The 25,501-nt window shown below is 41.8% G+C and overlaps 1 protein-coding gene across 3 annotated transcripts in view; it reads right to left on the reverse strand.

The window, feature by feature from the left end:
- Positions 1-24,207, reverse strand: part of CAB39 (calcium binding protein 39) — a 101,154-nt gene extending 76,947 nt beyond the window's left edge. The window contains exons 1-2 of one of the 3 annotated variants that reach the window (XM_055398849.2): positions 23,818-24,207; positions 3,707-3,841 (exon numbers count right to left, since the gene is read on the reverse strand). The gene's annotated coding sequence lies outside the window, so the exon portion shown is untranslated. Of the gene's footprint in view, positions 1-3,706; positions 3,842-23,198; positions 23,637-23,817 lie in introns of those variants that run through there. The other 2 variants (XM_055398848.2, XM_088844930.1) reach the window with 2 other exon arrangements.
- Positions 24,208-25,501: the final 1,294 nt, after the last annotated feature.

The raw sequence follows: 25,501 nt of genomic DNA on the forward strand, positions 1-25,501 counted from the left end.
ACCCCGTGGACTGTAGCCCCCCAGGCTCCTCTGTCCATGGGATTCTCCAGGCAAGAATACTGGAGTGGGTTGCCATTTCCTTCTCCAGGGGATCTTCCCGACCCAGGCATCGAACCCAGGTCTCCCGCACTGCAGGCAGACGCTTTAATCTCTGAGCTACCAGGGAAGCCCACAGCAGAAGGCTGACCACCGAAGAACTGACGCTTTTAACTGTGGTGCTGGAGAAGACTCAAGAGTCCCTCGGACAGCAAGGAGATCCAACCAGTCAATCCTAAAGGAAACCAACCCTGAATATTCACTGGAAGGACTGATGCTGAAGCTGAAGCTCCAATACTCTGGCCATCTGATACGAAGAGTCAACTCATTGGAAAAGACACTGATTCTGGGAAAGATTGAAGGCAAAAGGAGAAGGAGATGGCAGAGGATGAAATGGTTAGACAGCATCACCAAAATTCAAAGGACATGAATCTGAGCAAACTCCAGGAGACAGTGAAGGACAGGCAAGCCTGGCATGCTGTAGTCTGTGTGGTCACAGAGAGTCGGACACAATTTAGCGACTGCACAACAACATGTGCTCATACACAAAAAATAATTATCACATACATGGGCCTTCCTTGATAGCTCAGTTGGTAAAGAATCCACCTGCAATGCAGGAGACCTTGGTTCGATTCCTGGGTCGGGAAGATTTCTCCTGGGTGGAGAAGGGATAGGCTACCTACTCCAGTATTCCTGAGCTTCCCCAATGGCTTAGCTGATAAAGAATCGGCCTGCAATGTGGGAGACGTGGGTTCGATCCCTGGGTTGGGAAGATCTCCTGGAGAAGGGAAAGACTATCCACTTCAGTATTCTGTCCTGGAGAATTCCATGGACTGTATAGTCCATGGGGTCATAAAGAGTTGGACACAACTAAGCGACCTTCACTTCACTTCATTACACACACACACACAGTATCACTGAGCAACCTTCACTTCATCACACACACACACACACAGTATCACTGAAGAGCACTCACCCTCACTACGTACACTATTGTGACCTTCTCCAATCCTATTTTATTCTCTCCTAGTCCCCTGCTCCCTTCCTTCTCTTTGAAAATGCTAGTCATAGCCCACTAAGTTGATTTCATAACCAACTGATAGAATGGGACCTGTAGTTTGTAAAACAGATTTATAATCAACCTGAGTAGTTCACTTATTAATGGAAGCTATTGTATTCACAATGCTGAATTCATCATGGGGTCTCAAAGAGTGGGACACAACTTAGCGACTGAACAGTAAAACAACACTGATTCATTCACAGATATTCTATGGAATTAAGTTACATTATCAGTTTAAGAATTAGTTTCAGAAAACATGAACTTCAACTATTTCTTGACAAACCAGCACTGAACTTAGTAATATGAAAGGTTAATCAGTGTCCACATTTAAAAATATGAAGCCATCGATTTTCAAGGATAAAATTACAAATCCATTTTCCTCTGGTTAAATTTACTACTCACTGTGCCACAAGGTTGTAGAAGCATCGTTCATATGATCATGAGCAAACATTGCGGTCTGGCCCATGCTTGGTAAATAAGAAAAGCAAACAGCCAATCCTGTTCTTTTAAAAAGATGGTAATTCCTTAAAAAGAATGTGTATTTCAAAACTCGAACAGTAAATAAGGAAAATTTGAAACAAGATTCAAATATGAAAAATAAAAATCCTTTTAGAAAATTATTTTTTTTGGTCAAGAATTGAGATAGAAAAAGCAAGCAAATACTGTGGTTCTAAAATGTTACACCTGAGAGTGTTGAAATGATTTTCCCCCCTTTTAGTTATTCCAATGAAGGACTGTATTTTGGGGAAAAAATCCTTTTTAAAGTTTATAACCTTAAAAATTATTTCTAGAAGATCAGATGTAAACCTGGAAAATCACTCTCCTTCAAGGTCCAGCATTGCTATTTCTGTTCTGGCTAAATGCCCAAAAAAGCACAAACACGCCACAAAACCAGGCTGAGCTGAAGCACCATAGTTGGAGATTCGGTTTGTTCCCTTTTTAAACGGCTCAAAGGCCACCGTATGGTGGTGGTATTCAGTGTAAATAAGACTTTTTCCAGCAGAAATATTTAGTCACAGAATTGCATGGCCTTTTAGAGGATCATTTAGAACATATTACCCAAAGGTGATTTCTCTGAGAATTCTTCTATCCTTCCAAATCAACACACTAACTGGTATATGGAGGTTTGATCCCAGATTGAAAGAAAAACTCTAGATGAAATAATGAGGCTGAAAACATTTTATTTCTGAGGAAGTGACTGAATTCATTTCTCAACTGACTGGCAAGATCATATATAAAAACTCTTGCTTGTGTTTTTGGAGGGAAGACGTTCCCAATCCTACAGCTAAAACTCATGGACCAAAAGATGTCATGCCACATCTAGTGGTACACACTCACTAGGGGTTCTTTCAGGACTTAGAATACAGCTAGGGAGACGAGGCACACACAGGAAGAGTGCACTCTATGGAAAACTAATTCACGCCACCAGACCCTGCAGGGCAAAACCCAAATAACAGAGGCGATGAGAGGCAAGCTCAGAGGACAGACAGAGCGTTGTGTGCTGAAGGTCTCACTCTTCAACAGAGGAGATGCTTCCTGAGCTGCATTTTGTAGACACAATAAATCTGGGTAAAAGAAAATGTATTACAATTGGTCAGAGAGCTTTATGAAACAATCTGAGCTCCAATTAGGAAATAAAAATTACTTTTTGTAATTTCATCAAATTCTAGGTGGGTAATAAGTGTCAAATGAAAAGGAAGGCAGAAGGCAGTCTGTTTACAGAACTCACTGTAAACTTAAGTGCTGTTTACAGAATAACCACATGGTTCCTTTTATTGCTCAAAGAACATTCTTTTCTTTTCAGGTGAGTGTTGACATTACAATATAGTCACAATGGAAAACTTGCTTTTTAATCTGAAAGCTGTACTGAAAATGTACAACAGAGACATTTTATATCCGAGGGAGTATGAAAGTTGAGTTTTAGGTAGAGGCCTCAAACATTCAGGAAAAGCTACAATGGATACATGTACTTACTTACATTAAAAACTTACTTCCCTCTACAACAATTTTGAACATGGGATTCTCAGTAGAACAATGCTACCGACTAAACTGAATATGATTACTAGGCCTCAAAAATCTATCTCCATGGTTTTTAACTTGATTTCCCAAATGTCTGGGTTATTTCTAACCATATTGTCAATCTATCAGAATCAGAGTGGTTTAAACAGGAAGTGAATGAGTTAATGTTAAAATCAGGCTTTTTACAGGTATTCTAGGGGTAGGTGGCACACTGGCTAAGTTTGATCCATAAAAGTGGGAGTCTGGTGATCCAGGCTTTGAAGTTTTTCCAAACTAAAATGCCATTCACCACAAATCTGACAGTGGCTTTTAAACCTTGCCCTAAGGTCTAGAGCAGGTGAGGGTCCATCTCCTCTCTAACCCAAATACCTCACTCTTATCGTTGTTGTTTTTTTTAATGTTGGGCTTCTGTGTCAGAAATTTGACAAATTTTTTTAAAAACTACTAGCTTGTGACATAAAACACTGTTCATTAAACATATCTGTATGGTGGACACAGAACTGTTTTCTGAGGAAAACAATCACCTGGCTTCCAAGTCAACTTAAACAAGTAGATTCGAAATCAAGTCCTGGTTTAAGGTCTTCAACTTACCAAGGCAGATGATTAGTGCTGCTGGTCCCCTCAGCTCATCGTTAAAAGCAGAAAACTATAACCTTGAACTCTCTGGCACTCGATTTTCATAAAAAGTTCAATGGCATGAGTGACTGTAGAGGGTCATTTCCATAGCTAAAAGAGCATCAGAAAAGTGGTGGTTTAATTACACTGCATTCCAGTCTAACATTATTCCTATGTCTTATACTAAGATGCCTTAAATTTGAACAGGGTACTTTTACAGACACTGTAGAGAACAGAGAGAAGTGTACCAAGGGCCCAGTGCCTGCATTAATAAAGCATCCACAGGGTCTCAATTCCTGGAAAAATTATGCTTCTCCTAAGTGGCTGGTTTATCTTTTATCTCATGAACACAGCCGTGCAACTGATCTTCTTTTCTTCTGTGTTCTGGCTTCTAAACTCAAAGCCAAATGTGTGGTCCCCAACCAGCTAGTGTAAAAGACGTGCATTTATTTGTGTCCTAAGGTTGCCCCAAGAATCATTTTGTCTTTCCTTATTTTTCCTTTGCTTATCTAATTCTTTGGAGTGAGGAAGAGAATGGGACAGAAAGGAGAAAAGAGGACACATGCTTTTTTTTTTCCCATTTCCCTAAAATGGAAGGCAAGGAACAAGAAAAAAAATAACTAGCTGTTTTAACATAAGGGTGTGGCTTTTAACCTTACCACCATGGTAAATTTGTTAAAAACCGCAAGATCTAGTGTGTCAGTTTTCCTGCTCAGGTAGAAACAGGTAACACTGCTGAGGAACATCCCATCTGGGGAGAGATGACTAGATTAAGTCAAGGAGGGAAAGTGTATCAAAGCAATCAACATGCACAGTGTACAACGAAATAAAGTGCTTCCATCATTTTTCATTGATTTTCAGAATATCAGTCCTGAGTATTCACTGGAAGGACTAATGCTGAAGCTGAAACTCCAAGAGTCTGGCCACCTGACACCAAGAACTGACTCACTGGAAAAGACCCCGATGCTGGGAAAGATTGAAGGCAGTAGGAGAAGGAGATGACAGAGGATGACATGGTTGGATGGCATCACCAACTCGATGGACGTGAGTTTGAGCAAGCTCTGGGAGTTGGTGATGAGTTGGTGATGGACAGGGAAGTCTGGCGTACTGCAGTCCATGGGGTCGCAAGGAGTCGGACATGACTGAGCGACTGAACTAATCATTTTTCTTTAGAGTCAAATAATTTCTGTGAATAACCCATGGCCCAGGCCTCCTCTCCAAAGTGAGAGATGGTTCTCACAGCTCCTCCATCTCTCAAAGAGCCCTGACTCCAGCATGTAACTCCTGTTCAGTCCCAGCCATTCAGTTAGGATAAATTAAAAAATACTTCCAAGTTTATTCAACATATTTTCAAGCCCCTATTATCTATGAGGCTTTACAGATATTATTATACTAAGTGAAGTAAGTCAGAAAGAGAAAGACAAATATGAGGACATCACTTCCATGTGGAATCTAAAATATGACACAAATGAACTTATTTACAAAACAGAAACAGACTCACAGACATAGAAAACAAACTTACGGCTGCTAAAGAGGAAAGGTGGAGGGGGGATAAATTAGGATTTGGGGATTAATATATATACACTTCTATATATAAAACAGATCTGTTCAGCACAAGAAACTCTTCTCAACATTCTGTAATAACCTATATGGGAAAAGAATCTGAAAAAGGAATCACTTTACTGTATGTCAGAAACCAACACAACACTGTAAATCTACTGTAACTCAAAAGAAAAATTTTTTCAGTCTCTTTCAGAGCTGCATGGCCTCAAACAACTACCATTTAAAAACTGGAACTCCACAAATTCTTTCTTCAACAGTTCCTGAGAAGCTGCACATGTGAGTGGACAAGGAGGAAAGAGGGAATGTGGGCAAAGTAAGATGCTTACATTAGAACCTCTCATTTCAAGAGTCTGACATGAGGAAAAGCAGAACAGTTTAGAGTTAGATCATAGTTCCCAGACAAAAAAGTCTCTTAGAAAACCCTTTCAAGTCCAAAGAAGGATCAGACAGCTGCCATGACTCCACATCTAATGCCTCAAAAATCAAGCTACTTTAGGAGGAGACACCTTGGGATCCTAGAGACAATCTTGCTCCTTAAGTGTCAAAAACAGGGTGGTGGTGGTCAAAGAACAGCTAGTTTTGTAGGTGCTGAATGTTAGATGACATAATTTATCATCTAAACCAGGAAGCTGTGGGGAATAAATGGTGACACAATGAATAATTATGTGAGGACAACAGTCATAAACCTGGACTTTTCCTGGCAAACCAGAATATTTGGTTACCCCTATCAAACTGCCTCCCCTGTGACTAGACAACATTTACCCTGATCTAATAAGGGTAAAGCACTCTCCACTGAGAGCAAGGCCTAGCAACCTGTTTGAAAAACAACATCTTTTTAGAGTTGACAGCATAAGCTCTCATCAGACCCAAATTCAAATCCAAGTTCTACCATTCAGTAGAAGTATACACAAAAACTCTTGGGCAAAACATTTACCTTCTGAGTAATTACAAATGCTAGGATGACTATTAAATTTTCAACATGAATAAAACACCCAGGGTTGCATTTAAAACATAGGGAAGGCTTACTAATAAATGGCAGTTTATTACTAATAAATGGCAGTCTGCATGAGCTTTTACTATACTGAAGTAAAGACTAACTTTCTATCATCATGCAATGTCTTTTCACATATTTAACCTTATTTTTTCCCCCTTTCAATCACTTGACAGCAATGGAAATAAGCCTGCTTCTTATTCAAAGGTCTGATAAATACTCATATAAGTGTCCTTCCCAATTTATGTTTTTTAATTCATTCTCCCATCATGTTTATTTTCATAAAGGGGTAGCTTAGTTATCAAAACTGATTTTTCCAAAGAACAGATAATCAATTATCTAAAACTCTTTTGCTAAATAATCCCTCTTCCTTCCCAGTGATGTATGATTTCACTTACGTAGCAGGTACATTTATTTATATCTTTCACTAAATTCCCTAAGGTTACTTCTTAAAAATCTGGCTATACTCTCTGGCCAAGATACACTAATTTAATTTGGGAGACTTTCTTTCTTCATAACATTCAGTATTCACATTCAAGAACATGGTAACTCTCCATCTTTAAGTCTTTTTTTCACTCAATTAAATTTATACTAGTTTTCTTCAGAGTTCTCAAACATTTCTTAGCAATCCCCTCAACTTACGAATTTGATTTTTGGTTGCTATTATGAGATTGTTCTCCCAGTATTTTTAGAACTGGATATTGCTAGCAAGAAAAATGCTACCAACTTTTAAGTGTTTTTATGTGGTAAACAGCTACCTTATTGAACTCTTACTTTTAGTCTTTCAATTGATTCTATTGGTTTTCCTAGGTTTAAGACTGCAACATCTACAAATATAGCTGCACCATTTTTTCAAACAGTTGTACCTTTTATTTGATGTATCTTGCATTGGCCAGGATAATGCTAAAGGTGTAGGGCAGGCCTGTTTCATTTTCTGATTTCAAGGGGAATTCTACTAGTGTTTTCCAATTAGTAGGCTGTTTGCTGTTGGTTTAAGATATTCTTTTATCTTCTACCAGCTTTTAAAGAGTTCATAATCAACAAGAACTGTTGAATTAACATTGTTATCTTGGCTATATTAATATGATACAGCATGTTCAATGTATGCTGGTACCAGACTGCAAGGGTTCAAAAACTAGGCTCTGTGACTTATTGGCAATTTATCCAGGGGCAGATTATTTAACTTCTGGGCCTAAATTCTGTCATTGTAAAATGAGGGTAATAATAACAACCTCCTTTTTGAGTTGTTTTGAGGACTGTGAACCGAGATAATATATTAGAACAAAGGCATACAGTAAATTCCAAGCGTTACACGTCCTTTGTCTTTTTTTTGTAGTTTCCATGTTATTCTTTCCATGTGTCTCACCCTCTCCTCCCCCTCTCCATGTCAGTAAGTCTGTTCTCCATGTCTGTTTCTCTACTGCTGCCCTGTAAATAAATTCTTCAGTACCATTTTTCTAGATTCCGTATATATGTCTTCTGTTCCGTTCCGTTCTGTCGCTCAGTCGTGTCTGACTCTATGCGATCCCGTGGACTGTAACCTACCAGGCTTCTCCGTCCATGGGATTCTCCAGGCCATATATGTCTTAGACTATGATATTTATCTTTCTCTTTCTGACTTACTTCACTTTGTATAATAGGCTCTAGGTTCAACCACCTCATTAGAACTGACTCAAATGTGTTCCTTTTTATGGCCGAGTAATATTCCATTGTGTATATGTACCATAACTTCTTTATCCATTCATCTGTTAATAGACATCTAGGTTGCTTCCATGTTCTAGCTATTGTAAACAGTGCTGCAAAGAACAATGGGATACATGTGTCTTTTTCAGTTTTAGGCATATTCAGGCATATGCCATTCAGGGTATATGCCAGGCATATTTAGGGTATATGCCTAGGAGTGGAATTCCTGGGTCATATGCGTTTTAGTCCTAGTTTTTTAAGGACTCTTCATACAGTCTTCCACAGTAGCTGTATCAATTTACATTCCCACCAACAGTATGAGAGCATTCCCTTTTCTCCACACCCTCTCCAGCATTTACTGTTTGTAGACTTTTTGATGACGGCCATTCTGACTGGTATGAGGTGCTATCTTGTAGTTCTGATTTGCATTTCTCTAATAATGAGCACTGCTGAGCATCTTTTCATGTGTTTGTTAGCCACCTGTATGCCTTCTTTGGAGAAATGTCTGTTTCGGTCCTTCCCCCACATTTTGATTGGGTTGTTTGTTTTGCTGGTATTGAGTTGTATGAGCTGCTTGTATATGTTGGGAATTAATCCTTTATCAGTTTTTCATTTGCTATTATTTTCTCCCATTCTGAGGGTTGTCTTTTTACCTTGCTTATAGCTTCCTTTGCTGTGCAAAAGCTTTTAAGTTTAATCAGGCGCCACTTGTTTACTTTTGTTTTTATTTCCATTACTCTAGGAGGTGGGTCATAGAGGATCTTGCTTTGATTTATGTCATTGAGTGTTCTGCCTATGTTTTCCTCTAAGAGTTTTATAATTTCTGGTCTTAACATTTAGGTCTTTAATCCATTTTGAGTTTATCTTTGTGTATGGTGCTAGGAAGTGTTCTAATGTCATTCTCTTACTTGTCGCTGTCCAGTTTTCCCAGCACCATTTATTGAAGAGGCTGTCTTTGCCCCATTGTATATTCTTGCCTCCTTTGTCAAAAATAAGGTACCCATAGGTGCATGGGTTTATTTCTGGGCTTTCTATCTTGTTCCATTGGTCTATATTTCTGTTTTTGTCCCAGTACCATACTGTCTTGATGACTGTAGCTTTGTAGTATAATCTGAAGTCCAGAAGGTTGATTTCTCCAGCTCCATTCTTCTTTCTCAAGGCTGCCTTGGTTATTCGGGGTCTTTTGTGTTTCCACATGAATTGCGAAATTTTTTTCTAGTTCTGTGAAAAATGCCATTGGTAGTTTTGAGGACTATGAATTGAGATAATATATTAGAACAAGGGTATACAGTAAATACCAAGCATTACATGTCCTTTGTCTTCTTTAATTAAGAGAATTTCCTACTTAATTAAATTTGCTGGCGTTTTATTGAGAATTTTCACGGCTTTTTTGATAAGTGAAATTGAAATAGTATTCTTCTTTTGTGATGTCTTATCAGGTTGTCGTTCTTCTGTTTTAATATGTTTTTAAGAGTTCATGCTGTCTTTTAAAAATGAATTTTACATCTTCTGGTATTTTTCTAGATCTAGAATAATCAGGGACAGGGGAGCCTGGTGGGCTTCTGTCTGTGGGGTCACACAGAGTCGGACACGACTGAATGACTTAGCAGCAGTAGCAGAATAATCAAGATAGATTACTGATAAGTATTTCAAGATTCTTAAAAGAACTTATCATTCCTATATTATAGAGGTCTGAAGCTCCCCTCCCTTTTTTGGTTGGGAGGCTATGGCCTTTAACATACATTTACTATACTTTATAATTAACACACTATTCAAGTGCTCCAGCTCAAAACAATCCCCGAGCAACCAGTTCCACTTTCATCATCAGCTCTTTCAAAGTTGCACGTGACATACAAATTTAGAGCCACTGACTCTCTCTCTGGTCACTTCCTTCTGGATATACTGCAATGTCTTGTTCCTCTTCCCTATTCCTTATTCCTTCCTCTTCTTAAGAAGCATCTGCAAAAGATAGTTGTGCCCTTTCCAACACCTATGATATCCTAGGATAAGGACACTCATTCCTCACTATATTTCATTTTAAAAGTGTGGGAGCTTTCATAAGATAAAACAGAAAAAAGCTAACACTTATCACCTCCACCTCCCTCTCAGTAGTTTTTAGCTTTCGTGAGGAAGCACTCTCCTATTGTCCCGTCCTCTTCCCATCAGCCTACTTCCAGTCAGTCACTAGACCATCTTCAGGAGCAAGACAACTAACTCTTGAGTAAACAAATGGTTACAATCAATCTCAGGAAACAGGGATAAATGATTTTAACAACATTAAACTAGGAAGTACCAATATTTACTTTGCTGTGTGCACATACAGGAAGATGGGACGAGTTCTAGTTCCTTCTCGCCTACTTGAGAAGGCAAGGCACAGCACTACTGTTTCTGAGACTGATTTGCCAGATGCAGCTTCAGTTCAGTTCAGTCACTCAGTCGTGTCCGACTCTTTGCGACCCCATGAATCACAGCACATCAGGCCTCCCTGTCCATCACCAACTCCCGGAGTTCACTCAAACTCATGTCCATCGAGTCGGTGATGCCATCCAGCCATCTCACTCTCTGTCGTCCCCTTCTCCTCCTGCCCCCAATCTTTCCCAGCATCAGAGTCTTTTCCAGTGAGTCAACTCTTCGCATGAGGTGGCCAAAGTATTGCAGTTTCAGCTTTAGCATCAGTCCTTCCAATGAACACCCAGGATTGATCTCCTTTCGAATGGACTGGTTGGATCTCCTTGCAGTCCAAGGGACTCTCAAGAGTCTTCTCCAGCACCACAGTTCAAAAGCATCAATTCTTCGGCGATCAGCTTTCTTCACAGTCCAACTCTCACATCCATACATGACCACGGGAAAAACCATAGCCTTGACTAGACGGACCTTGGTTGGCAAAGTAATGTCTCTGCTTTTTAATATACTATCTAGGTTGGTCATAACTTTCCTTCCAAGGAGTAAGCGTCTTTTAATTTCATGGCTGCAATCAGCATCCACAGCGATTTTGGAGCCCCAAAAAATAAAGTCTGACACTGTTTCCACTGTTTCCCCATCTATTTCCCATGAAGTGGTGGGACCAGATGCCATGATCTTTGTTTTCTGAATGTTGAGCTTCAAGCCAACCTTTTCACTCTCCTCTTTCACTTTCATCAAGAGGCTTTTGAGTTCCTCTTCACTCTCTGCCATAAGGGTGGTGTCATCTGCATACCTGAGGTTATCGATATTTCTCCCGGCAATCTTGATTCCAGCTTGTGCTTCTTCCAGCCCAGCATTCCTCATGATGTACTCTGAATAGAAGTTAAATAAGCAGGGTGACAAAGCTTAGGAAAAGCATATTACTATAAAGCTATATGGTGATGGATAGGGAGGCCTGGAGTGCTGTGATTCATGAGGTCTCAAAGAGTCAGACACGACTGAGCAACTGAACTGAACGTAAGTAAGATGATCTTGTAAAGACATCAAAATGATTTCTAAGTCCTAAAGGATATTTCAACTTAAATTGTATGATTTAACATTTTTTCAGTCAATCTCAAATATGAATTAAACTATGAACCACTGCAGATCCGTACTTTGGCTACATGCTTATTATCCAAGAACTTAACAGAATCCTAGGAGGAAAAGAAACAGTTAATAAATGGACAGTGCCTCTGGAAATCAGCACTTTGCTAAGGCTGCACCTCTTTCTGGAATCTGTCCAGCAAGCAACACCAAGTTCAGTGTGTATGAGTGGTGGATTCCACCTTTTCCTTTTTTGGAAGAACAGTATGTGAGCTTCCCTCCTCTTCCTACACAGCTCCCTCTCTTCACAGCTCCTCAAAGACCACCAACAGCTACTCAGCAATGTGAAAGTCCTCTCAGCATCGCAGGATATCACACGTGTTGACTGAAATACCTTGATGTCATTTGTTTCTGTAACAGAAATTCCCTATGTTCCGGCATGAGTCGACATTTCAACACCTTGTGGTGAAAACAAGAGTATGGTGGGACATGAGCATGCCCTCTGTGACCAGGGTTTCACATTTAGGGCCCCTATCTAGGTATATGACTTCAGACCAATTACTTAGCTTCTCTTTCTCAACTGAAAACAAGGGAATGAAACAGATTATAGGTTTAAATGAGGTAGATATATAAAGAGGTCTTAAACTTTATACCAGCAGGTAACATACATGAACCATGTTAGCATATTTACTCTTTTTACCTCACTCCTTTTGTTTATGTAAGCACAGAATCCCTCTTAATACTGAATTGGTCTGCCTCAATAATGTTCATTAGAACCTCTCATTTCAGCAACTTCAGGTCGAACTGAGGACAAATGGACAATTAAAGAAACAAACAGAGAAGATATAATCAGGGACAGACAATGAAAATGCCTCAGTGAATCACAAAAATGTCTGCAGTAGCCAGCTAAGTTTAGGACGATGGAGAGCAGTCTACAAACTGATTTGGCCTCTGCCATTGTTAACACCCTCTAAATATTCCTTTTCTTAGGTTAGGACACAAAAATTAAACCCCCAATAGCATTATAAAATATTGAGAAGGGGATTTTAAAAACTGGAGAAAAAGAGATATAACAGGAAACAGTAAACTTTACCTTGTCCTTCTTTCAGTGAACTACAACTATAAGAATACTAAATTAATCACTGATATAGGTATGTACTTATTTGTATTTAATTAAAAACTTAAAATATTGTTACAAATAGTTTAAAAAATATAAGAATATGGCATGAAGCAATTATGAGGCAAATCAACTTTAAGTGGGTCCTAATAGCTTCCCTGGTGGCTCAGATGGTAAAGAATCCACCTGCAATGCACGAGGTCCTCGTTCAATCCGTGGGTCAGGAAGATCCCTGGAGAAGGGAATGGCTACCAACTCCAGTATTCTTGCCTGGAGAATTCCATGGACAGAGGAGCCTGGTGGGCTACAGTCCATCGGGTTGCCAAGAATTGGGGCACAACGAAGCAACTTTCACTTTATGGCTATTTTAAAGCTTAGTATTCCAAAGGGCTAACATCAGAACAAATGATATATCCAGTTACACATCAAAAAAGAGTTCAGGTTCACTTGAAGGCCACTTTAACACTTTCAAAGTCCTAAAATATTTTCGAAAGTGTATATAGTGCAGTGGAAAGAGTTTTAGAACTTAAGTTATCACAAAAGCTACGAGGTTTGGCGTGCTTAGTCTATCAGACACGTTACGCAAAGCATTTCTTACCGAATCCTCAGAACTACTCCATGCATAGGTTCTACCCTACCTATTTTACTGATGAGAGAGCTGAGGCAGAATGGGCACTGAACACCTGGCCCAAGAAAACAACCAAATCTAAATCCAGAAATTCTAAGGCCAGAGCCCTTCCTCTTGCAGGCGAAGCTCTAGTTTTCCCACTCACAAAACAATCTTGACAGTATCTTCTCACCCTAACATCTTAAGAGTTTACAAATTCATGCAATCTCACAGTGTTTCTCAAACTGAATGGCTAATTATTTTAGGACCTAATAACATATACTGAAAAACAGAACAGAATAAAAAGTATCAGACTGCACTCATTGTACATAGGAAGGCCTAAGTATTATTTCATGAAACTTCTTTTTCAGTTTTGACAGTGTGTTTATATATGTGCTGGCTCATTGATCAAAAATGTAATTTCTCATTATGGGCTGAAGTTAAAAAAAAGAAAAAAAAGGCTTGAAATGTCACTCATCTAAGGTGTTCATTTTTCAAACAAAACTGAAAATAAATTACTCCAATCTTAGTTGAATTCCAACTTGTTGTAAGTAATCATTCCAATTAAAAACAAATGCTTTGAATTTCATACTAGTGAGTATGAAAATAAGAGAGTTTTCCAAATCATGCTCTAATAGACCCCTCCCTCAAAGTGTCTGTGGTCATTTCCTGGGGAAAGGAGATGTTCCTGTGACCAAATGCACTTGACAAATGGTGAAACACTGTACACCGCAGTCCCTCCTGGACAGTCATAATGCACATTATTAAAACTGAAAATCTCTGCAGAAACACAGTAACACAACCATCATCAAAAAATAAAAACTGATCAACTGTTTTTAATCCAGTGCTTTCCTAAACTTAAAATTTCTCTGGAACCTCTCCCACCAACCACTAATCTCTCCTAAGACTAGTGTTCTGCAAAACACAATTTAGGAAATACTGCTTTACATGAACTTATCAGGACAAAGGAGATCCCAATAAGCTTTAGCTTTACAGCAAGAAACCTCTCAAATAAGTATAAAGTTGGCAAAGAGAAATAAAATACACAGAAAATTGTGCTTTGGTTAAGTATTTCATCTCTGCTGAGTAGTTTTATCAGAATACTATATAACTGAATCATTTAATAAACACTTACAGAAACAATGTATCATACTCTGAAAACGGGATATGGGGGAAGAGAGGGAAACAGATAAACAAAAAAGTTAAAAGAAAACCAGCAACTCAACTATATTACAATCTATTGTACAAAATTTACATAGGAAATCTATTGATACAAAAACCTACATAAGCAGGAGAAATGTGTGTCACACACACACGGGCAGAATAGAGAATAAAACCATACTGCAAAGAAACAGCCAAACAATCTGTAGGGATTCCCAGGTGGCACTAGTGGTAAACAATCTGCCTGCCAGTGCAGGGGATGTAAGAGACACAGGTTTGGTCCCTGGGTTGGGAAGATCCTCTGGAGGAGGGTACGGCAACCCACTCCAGTATTCTTGCCTGGAGAATCCCATGGACAAAGGAGCCTCGCGGGTTACGGTCCATAGGGTTGCAAAGAGTCCCATACAACTGAAGCAACTTGGCAAGCATGCATGCAAATGATTTGCAAGGATTATTTCTGTGACCTGAGTTTCTGTCTCCCTGTTGGAGAATCCAGAGTCATAAACTAGCTCTTAACATGCCATCAAAGAGGGGAAGGGCTATTTACCTGAAAACTCTGAGACTGGCAAACAGAACAGGACCAGCATAACGGGCAATAAAAACTGCCTGCGGGAACAAACGCATTCATCATAGATGTCTGAGGAGCTATAAATGTTCAGGGGTGGTGAATACTGCTCTCATCTCTTATCAGTGACAGAACTCTGGGCTGGAAACAATCCTATCTAAGCCAGCCTACCACCCTTTCACAGGTGGAGGATTAGGACCAACACAACCAAAGAACACTATTAATATCTTAGGCATGTTCTTCACATCTTCCAATTGGTTTCTACATTATTGGCCCTTTCTTTTCCACTCACACTGCCTTCAGTTAATATTTTCCCTTTCCCTGAAACAAACAGCTCCCAGAACTTTACAACATATAGTGCTTAAAAGCTGACAAATGAAACTAGTTATGCAGCTTGGAGATTTGTTTATCATTAACTTACTAAGCTTCAGTTCAGTTCAGCTCAGTTCAGTCACTCAGTCGTGTCCGACTCTCTGTGACCCCATGAATCACAGCACGCCAGGCCTCCCTGTCCATCACCAACTCCCGGAGTACACTCAAACTCATGTCCATCGAGTCGGTGATGCCATCCAGCCATCTCACTCTCTGTCGTCCCCTTCTCCTCCCGCCCCCAACCTTTCCCAGCATCAGAGTCTTTTCCAGTGAGTCAACTCGTTGCATGAGGTGGCCAAAGTATTGGAGTTTCAGCTTCAGCATCAGTCCTTCCAATGAACACCCAGGATCGATCTCCTTTAGGATGGACTGGCTGGATCTCCTTGCAGTCCAAGGGACTCTCAAGAGTCTTCTCCAGCACAATTCAAAAGCATCAATTCTCTGGTGATCAGCTTTCTTCACAGTCCAACTCTCACATCCATACATGACCACGGGAAAAACCACAGCCTTGACTAGATGGACCTTGGTTGGCAAAGTAATGTCTCTGCTTTTTAATATACTATCAAGGTTGGTCATAACTTTCCTTCCAAGGAGTAAGCGTCTTTTCATTTCATGGCTGCAATCAGCATCTGCAGTGATTTTGGAGCCCCAAAAAATAAAGTCTGACACTGTTTCCACTGTTTCCCCATCTATTTCCCATGAAGTGGTGGGACCAGATGCCATGATCTTTGTTTTCTGAATGTTGAGCTTCAAGCCAACCTTTTCACTCTCCTCTTTCACTTTCATCAAGAGGCTTTTGAGTTCCTCTTCACTTTCTGCCATAAGGGTGGTGTCATCTGCATATCTGAGGTTATCGATATTTCTCCCAGCAATCTTGATTCCAGCTTGTGCTTCTTCCAGCCCAGCGTTCCTCATGATGTACTCTGCATAGAAGTTAAATAAGCAAGGTGACAATATAGAGCCTTGACGTACTCCTTTTCCTATTTGGAACCAGTCTGTTGTTCCATGTACAGTTCTGACTGTTGCTTCCTGACCTGCATACAGGTTTCTCAAGAGGCAGGTCAGGTGGTCTGCTATTCCCATCTCCTTCAGTATTTTCCACAGTTTATTGTGTGATCCACACAGTCAAAGGCTTTGGCATAGTCAATGAAGCAGAAATAGATGTTTTTCTGGAACTCTCTTGCTTTCTCCATGATCCAGCGGATGTTGATAATTTGATCTCTGGTGCCTCTGCCTGTTCTAAAACCTGCTTACTAAGAAATATTAGTTCTCAACCATTTATTCATAAGTACAAAAAAAGAAAATTTGGGGAAACAAATAGATTTTGATATACTATTACCTGAAGAAGAGAACTATTGTATTGTGAAATAATACGAAGCATCAGAACACAACCAGAAGAAAAAAAAGTTAGAGCATGGCCTCAGAGCTCACGTAAAGAAACTTACTTCAAGACCACGGGCAAAAAGACAGGTGCCCGGGAGAGGGGGAAAAGCCTACACACAGGATCACTGAAAATAAGAGCAAGAGACTGAAAGAGCTTTGCAGTCTGATCCCCTGAGTATAATGGGATGACTGAAGCCTAGAGAGGTGGAAAGACTCACCTAGAATGATATGATTAGTGAACAAGTCAGGACCCAGCCTAGAAACCTTTCAATCGGCCAGGCTTCTGCTTTGCCCACTATAACACAAGGTCTCCCATATTCTCTATAAGACTAACATTGAAAATAAACATTACTTACCGGCCAAATAAACCTATAAACCACTCATCAAATTATGACTCTATATAGCTAAAGCATTTAGAACACAACATCTCATTCTGCATTACAATATGTGGTTGCTGCCTCAGTTCAGTTCAGTTCAGTTCAGTTGCTCAGTCGTCTCTGACTCTTTGCGACCCCATCACAAATCACAGCACTCCAGGCCTCCCTGTCCATCACGAACTCCCAGAGTTCACTCAAACTCACGTCCATTGAGTCGGTGATACCATCCAGCCATCTCATTCTCTGTCGTCCCCTTCTCCTCCTGCCCCCAAATCTCTCCCAGCATCACAGTCTTTTCCAGTGAGTCAACTCTTCGCATGAGGTGGCCAAAGTATTGGAGTTTCAGCTTTAGCATCAGTCCTTCCAATGAATACCCAGGACTGATCTCCTTTAGAATGGACTGGTTGGATCTCCTTGCAGTCCAAGGGACTCTCAAGAGTCTTCCTCAACACCACAGTTCAAAAGCATCAGACCTTTGTTGGCAAAGTAATGTCTCCACTTTTTAATATGCTATCTAGGTTGGTCATAACTTTCCTTCCAATGAGTAAGCATCTCTTAATTTCATGGCGGCAATCACCATCTGCAGTGATTTTGGAGCCCCCAAAATAAAATCTGATACTGTTTCCACTGCTTCCCCATCTATTTCCCATGAAGTGATAGGGTTGCTGCCTAGAAACCAATTAATGCCCCCGTTAGGGTCTATTTACAAACTTTCATTCTAAAGTTACTGAATCAAAAAAGTCAGCAAGAAACTAAGACCCTATGGAGGGAAAGAAAACTATTTCATATGAGAGAGTCATAGTGTGTCTCATGGACAGAGGAGCCTGGCAGGCTACAGTCCACAACAGGGTTGCAAAAGAGTCAGACACGACTTAGCGACCTCACAACAACAAATGCTGTGACTTGGGGAGCACATACTTCGTAGTGAGGCAGATCTGGGTTCAAATCCTAGCTCAACTATGCAATGTCTGTGTGACCTTGGACATGCCCTCACTTTGGCTTCCGTCAATAATGAAGCTGGGGGATAATATATAATACTACTTGATTCTATTTCAACTTCATATTCTTACAACTAGCTCCCCCTAACAAAAAAGCTTGCTAGCTACATCATAATTATAAACATTAGTATATTAAACACCTTTAAAAAAAGGACTATGTGCCATAAGGCATTTAACATATGAATACAATCCGCAGACGTTGGTGAAAAAGTTCAAAGAAGACACTACTACATAAAGTATAAAACTAACTTTCAAGCAAACTGGATAAAGAGCAGAGATTCAGGTTCTACATCAGCCCTGCAACTATAAGCAGCACAACCCTGAGCAAGTGACTCTACTTTGAGAAAGTTCTGCCAGTTACAGCTCAAAGTCAGCCACCTGCTGCTCCAGTCATGGTGTGGAAAGAACCATTTCGACTACAGGGTTCCTAAAGCTCTCACATTTCTTCTACGAGAAACAGGCTAGCGTCAGCCAAACCTTCATTCTAAAGTACTAAACCAAAAACAGTCAGCAAGAAACCAAGACCCTAAGGAGGGAAACAAAACTATTTCATATGAGAGAGTCATACTCTGTTTCCGGGTGCCCACATTTTGAAGTGAGGTGGATCTGGGTTCAAGTACTAGCTCAAAACGGTGTGTGTCAGGCTGTATTCTAAGCACTCTAGACACAGTAACTCATTTAACCCCCTACAGTCTTCTCAGATGGTCTATAGCAGCGGTCTCAACCTTTGTGGCACCAGGGACTGGTTTTAGGGAAGATAAATTTTTCCAGGGACTGGGAAGCAGGGGGCTGGTTTTGAGATGATTCAAGCACATTACATTTATTGTGTACTTTATTTCTAATCTAATGCTGCTCCTGATCTGACAGGAAGGACTGGTCCATGACCTGGAGGTTGAGGACCCCAGGTCTATACCTATCCAAGGACTCTAAGCTACAGAGAAGTGAAAGAATTCACCTAGTTACAGAGACCATAGGAGTCTGGCTGCATCACTGCTTTTAACTACTAGTAACACTGGCTCTCAGAATCCTATAAATCCCAGAGTGGGTCTTAAGCTATAGACATGTAAACGGAAATCTGTTCATGCTATTTCTTCCTAAATACAGCTGATAAATAATCTACTGTGGAGGGAGAGAACAGTGACTAACATGTTAACAGTACCCTGTAACAGAACAAGCTACAGATCATTAAACAAAGTAATAAAGCAGCAACTTAATTAAGATCAAGCTACAAAATGTGTATTTTGTTTCTCAGACAAACATTTAATCAAAATAATCAAAGTGCTGAGATGCTGCTTTAACACTATCATACTTCCTTGGTCATCAAAAATTTATCTGCTGGATAATGCTCCTAAGGAATAATTATCGTATAAAACCAGACTGCCACTAAATACTGGTTAACTAGATTTTTCTGCCTTTGCGACTGCACACAGGAAAATGCACATACACATGCAAAGAAGCACTACAAACCTACAACTTAAACGCTGTATTCAGAGCATCAAAATCTCAAATTAGACACAATGCATGAAGGGCTATGAAAGCAGGTATGTGCCGGCCACTGCCCAACATAAATGACCAGGGCAGGCTTGACCTCTCCTTGGGAGCTACTTCACACCTGACTGACTTCCTGCAATTCTCTGTATGCCACTCTTCCTTCCTCTGCCAACCGGACATCACAGTTGCTAAAAACCACAATTCTGCCATCCTCGCACCCCTATCTCAAGAGAAAAGTTAAAAGCACAGTAGGGCCAGGAAGCTCAACAGAGTAGAAATGGTACATCGAAGGGCAACACACACACACTTACATACACACACACACACACACACACACCCTCCTCCCAAAAATGCTGACTGCAATAAGCCATTTTCATCACCACAATCTATCATCTGTTTCCCAGTCTTACAATAACTTTTCAGAATCTTTGAAAGGCCTGAGAAACAGAAAGAACATTCAGCGTTTACTTCCAGAGGGATCTTCTCTATAAATACTGGTGGAACAGACATTTGCTTCACTTTGCTCTGCCCTCATACTATGGACTGATAAAGGTAGTGATTAGGGTCCAGTTGGATAGTCATTTGAGTGGTAAGACACATAAAGAACTCACACAGCTCAATTCCTTTTTAAATTAAGGATGGTTTAAAAAAAACCCAGTCTTCGTTTCAACAAAAAATATAGACTGATGACTAAACTGTTATGCAATATTTAGGCTACTTAGTTTGATATGCATTCACACAAATACAAGATCTTTATAACCTCAATAATAACAAAAGAAATCACGAGCAATCTAATTCAGAGGTTCAAAGATTTGATCATCTTTCCCACAATTTCATCACATAAAGTTTTACCAACATTTTGCCATCATCTATACTAATCCACCTATAAGATTTCTCTTTTTACCATCACCAGACAACACCCATATAATCAAGTTTCCCAGTAAAAGGAACCAAGGAAAGGAGAAAAACTGATTTTTAAAAGAGATACCACTGGAAAGGTAACCAGAAGACACTACCTGACATGAAGCCCTGCCCTATAGGGCTTTTATAGGTAGGATTTTAATTTTCCCTACCAAAGTGGGGGGATTTGGGTTTGTGTCTATATTTTTTATGGCAGATGGTACAACTGTGAGTGATCAACTTCTCCTGGAAAAAAGGCTCCTGGCATAGTATGGCAGTTACTGTGGAAATCTATAACCTAAAGATGGAGAAGGAAATGGCAATGCACTCCAGTATTCTTGCCTGGAGAATCCCATGGACAGAGGAGCCTGGTGGGCTACAGTCTATGGGGTCACAAAGAGTCAGGGACGACTAAGTGACTAACACACACACACATAACCTAAAGAAGTTTATCCGAAGAAAAATAACAAATATTCAAAAGTAATAAAGGATGCCACGTGGTATACATTTACAACATGCAAATAAAGATTCAAATAAAACCACATTCACATTTCCCTGAGGTCCAGCGATTAAGACTCTGCCAGGGGAGACAGGTTCGATCCCTGGCCTGGGGACTAAGATCCCACATGCCATAGAGTGTGGCATACATACATAAAACAAGTGAAACCATATTATAAAAACTAAGCCCCATAATTAAACTGGGCTTTCTCAGCTATTCTTTTATATTAACCTTATGAAAACTTACACAATCTAACTCGGTATCCCACTTTAAATGCCATGAGAAACAGAAACAAAGACCTCACAAATACAGATTGTAAAGAACAAGGGAAAAACGGGTTTAAATAAGAACCTACTAATGAACTATGGTGATATGCCATGAAATTTTAAAAAGTCCCTTTGTTACAACAGCAAATTATTTCATGACAAATTCTGTATTTCACAAAGAAATACCAACAGAAAAATGAAATACGTCTAGCCTGAATCTTTGTGATGTCATGATCAAAAGGTAGTTAACCTATATGGATGGCCTTAGGTAGGGGGAGGTGGGATGTGGCGGGTGAGGGAGGTACATCACAGTGTATGGGAGATATTATACCAGTTATGAAAGTACTCTTTTTAATAGTGCCTTTTTAAAATTACATCCACTCATAAAGCAGAAATATGTGATCTCTTCTGTACCTGATGACAGCACACATTCCAAATGATAAAACCTTTATTTATTCAATAAGCAATAGGACCCAAATCTTACAGAAAAGTTAACAAAGTCTTCAAACAAGAAGGCTTTACAAAAAATCCTGTCTCAGCAATAATTACTAAGCTTGACTGTTGCATTTTGTCTGACAATCCTGACAGAAAAAAAACAATACCATTAAGAAGATTTCCCTTACATCTGGGTAGAAATATTTTTATATGAAGCTATTCAATGACAAAAAGGACAAGCCTAACATAAACTATACATATATATGTATGTATATAGTTTATTTCATTATGTAAACAAAAAATATAAAAAAGAATAAAAAGGAAACATGCAAAAATGTTAACAAGAACAAAATCTAAGCGATAAGATTACAGAAGATAATTAAAAAAATTTTTTAAATATTTCCTGCATTTGACAAGTCTATCTTTTTAACTGAAAAAAATTGACATTTACTTGTCATATAAGCAAACAACAAATAAGTGCTCACAAAACCAACACTGGTTCTAAGTTGCTTCCACAGACTTTTTAGACTTCAAATACAGGGGCTTAATTTGCTAGTTATCTGGAAGAAGGGAACAAAATAAAGCCAAAGACTTTCACTTCTAGTTCTCCTATATTTTCATAACTAGAAAACTAATAAAGAAGTGTTAACCTTTCTACAAAAATTTTCTATGTCCAACTTTTTATTAGTAACAATATGGTTTTTTAAAACATCCTTTTATACTGCCTTACACAAACACCATCTCAAAGAACTGAGTTATGCTCAGCTCAGCAGTCCCAAAATGTAGGCATCTAATACACAGTGCGAGAAGTTTTGATGCATTTTAGTGAACCGCACCAACAGAAACATCTCATTTTATACACACCTTTCCATTACTTCTTAAAAGTCTATCTAATGAAGTTTTTTGCAAAAGGTACTTTGGCCTAGCCTGGACATGGATTTACCTGAACATCCAGAAAGCTGTCAAAATGTATCTCAAAGTGCATTATATTCAAGGCACAGAATGTCAACTCTTTACTGGGCCTCCTTCTCTCCTTTCTTTCACAGGAACGCCTTTAATATTCCCCAGCTTCCATTTCTAGGCCCATGAGTCACTGGGAAATGAGCTCTAAGTTTTCCTTAGAATGCCACTCAAACAGCTCCTCTACAGTATTCCAGGATGTGGACCCCAAACGACTGTGGCGAACCCCACCCCCGCCCCCGCCCCTCCTCACCGTAGCCTTACGCAACCTACTGCATTATCTTCTATTCCTAGACGGTACCTTTTTATCTTTGTCCTCCTCTACCTTCGCTGCCCCTCTTCTGCAAACCCTCCTCTCTCCCAAATCCCCACAGGGCCTTCAAGATCGGCTGTGTACCGCCTCGCCCAGTAGTCTTCCAGATTTCTACTAGGCGGAAGGGTGTGATCGATCTGTCCCGGTCTTTCCCGGGTACCTTTCTTAGCATTTTGTAAGTCTTTCGCAGGACTTACGCCTCCTTCCCGGTATCGTGCCTCATCTCCCGTACCAAGAGCGTCTAAGGTACCCGCCGGGGTCGGGGGGAGGGTGGGAAGGGGGCCCCGGGGCCCGGGTTCACCTCTTGAATCCCTCCGGCGCCGACCGACCGGAGGACGGGGGTGGCGCCTGCAAGCAGGGTCAGCGCGCAGGTTGGTCCAACCGAACCCGGGAGAACGCTCCGGCCGCACCATTCCCTACCCAGAAATCGGTTAGGCGGTGTTCCCGAGAGGAAAATCGCAGAGATGCTCGCCCGCCTCCGGGTCACAAGGAAGTTTACCACGGGGCGAGCAGCGCGGCGGCCCCGAGCCCTGGTGCGGAGGGAGTGACAGTTGGCTCGGCCCGGGCCCCGGACGCCCTCCCCCCGCCGAAGAACCGCGGAGGGCGGGCAGGGGCGCACGGGGTCCCCGAAGCCCCGGGCCGCAGGCCCCTGGGCGCCGCGCCGGCTAGGACGAGGTTGGGGGGAGGGACGGGGAACGGGGAAGGCTCCTGCGAGGGGCCCGGGCCGGGCGGAGAGCCGGCAGGCCGGGCCGCTCCCGCCGACTCCTGGGCCGGGCGGAGGGCGGGGGGTGGAACCCGCCACCGCCAACCGGAGAAAATGGAGGCAGCCTCGGGGCCGGGGCCGGGCCGGGGCCGCAGGGAGGCGGAAGCCAGGCTCGGCGTGCGCGCCGCGAGCGGGGTCGGGCCGGCGGGTCACTCACGGGGCTGGGCCGGGCGGCTCCCTCTCCGCCTCCGCGTCGTCGCCGTCCCCGTCTTCGGCGGCCGCCGCCGCCTCGGGCTGCTCGCTCGGTCCCCGCGGCGCGGCTCGGGCGCTCGGCCCCTCCGTTGTCTTCCGCCCGCTCCTGCTCCCGGCGACAGGCTCCTGCGGCGGCGGCGGCGGCGGCTGCGCGGGAGGACGGCGGCCCAGAGGCTCCCGCGGCGGCCGCCGCACTGCTGCTGCTCTCGCTCACTCGTTAGGGCTGCGGCTTTGCGGCGGGGCCCGCTGCTGCCTTCGCCTTCGCCGGGTTCCCGGAGCCTCAGACGCTCCCCAGACCGCGCCGCTCCCCGAAACCCCCGTTCCCGGCCCGAGCCCGGCTTTGACGTGCGAACTGCGCAGCCGCGGAAGGCACGACGTCGGGCAGCGTCGCAACGCCCCGCCCCCAGCCCCACGCCTTTGGCCTCGAGCGCCCCCTGGCGGACGGGCGGACTCAGGGCGGGGGCGCGTAAGAGTCCTCGCAGAGCCGAAGCGGGAAGGGGCGCAGACAAAAGCGGAAGCTGAGGAGCAGGGTTCCTCCCCTTTCACCTGCCACTTAAACGTTGGCTCTCAGCCCCATCTCTTCTGTGCAAATACTTCTTCTCGGAAGCATCCCACGTCCACTTTCTCCGACCATTTCCCGAACTCTTAAAGAGTTTTTAAAACTCTTAGAGCTTTATTTCTGCTAAAAGGTCGGGCGCCGACTTGTTTAGACTCCTCTATACTTCCGAGGGAGAGAGAACCCTCATTTTTAGCATCCTCCGAGAAAGAGCGTAGAAAGTGATCGAACAGCCTGGATTTCAGTCTCCACACCACCATTTAGTCCTTATGGACTATTTCCTGTCCTTATTACTACGTTCCTTTACACACACTCACACAGAAGTATAATATATAATAGGCTAATGAGGATGAACGAGATAATGCATTGCAAAGCTCCGACAACAGACTCTGTATCTATTGCCATACATGTTTATCTTCATTTCTTTCTGTTGCTCTGCTTTTAATTTGTAATCGAGCAGGTATTTTGGGGCATCTACTGTGTGGCAGGCACTATTCTAGGTGGTGGGGCAGTGAACAAAACATTCCCTGCTCCTAAAGATTGAAGGCGGGAGGAGAAGGGGACGACAGAGGATGAGATGGTTGGATGGCATCACTGACTCAATGGATATGAGTTTGAGTAAATAGGAGTTGGTGATGGACAGGGAGGCCTGGTGTGCTGCAGTCCATGGGGGTCGCAAAAAGTCTGACATGAGTGAGCAACTGAACTGAAGACAAACAATAAATAAACCAACATATATATGACTTCGGATCTCCCTGGTAGCTCAATCGGTAAAGAATCTGCCTGCAATGCAGGAGATCCGGGTTGGATCCCTGGGTCGGGAAGATCCCCTATAGAAGGAAATGGCAACCCACTCCAGTATTCTTGCCTGGAAAATCCCATGGACAGAGGAGGCTGTCAGGCTACAGTTCATGGGGTGGCAAAGAGTCCGACACGACTTAGTGACTAAACCACCCACCGCCCATAGAGAATATAGGGTGTCTTGTAAAGTTTGCATGTGATTGATCGATTTATTGAATATGTTACTTCCGATGGCTTTCAGTGCTGTGGAGAAAAGCACAAAGGCTAAGAAGGGGAAAGAGTGCAGGGTATT

Source organism: Moschus berezovskii, chromosome 2, assembly GCF_049115385.1.
Source record: "Moschus berezovskii isolate FMDL1 chromosome 2, NW_MosBer_1.0, whole genome shotgun sequence".
NCBI lineage: Eukaryota > Metazoa > Chordata > Mammalia > Artiodactyla > Moschidae > Moschus > Moschus berezovskii.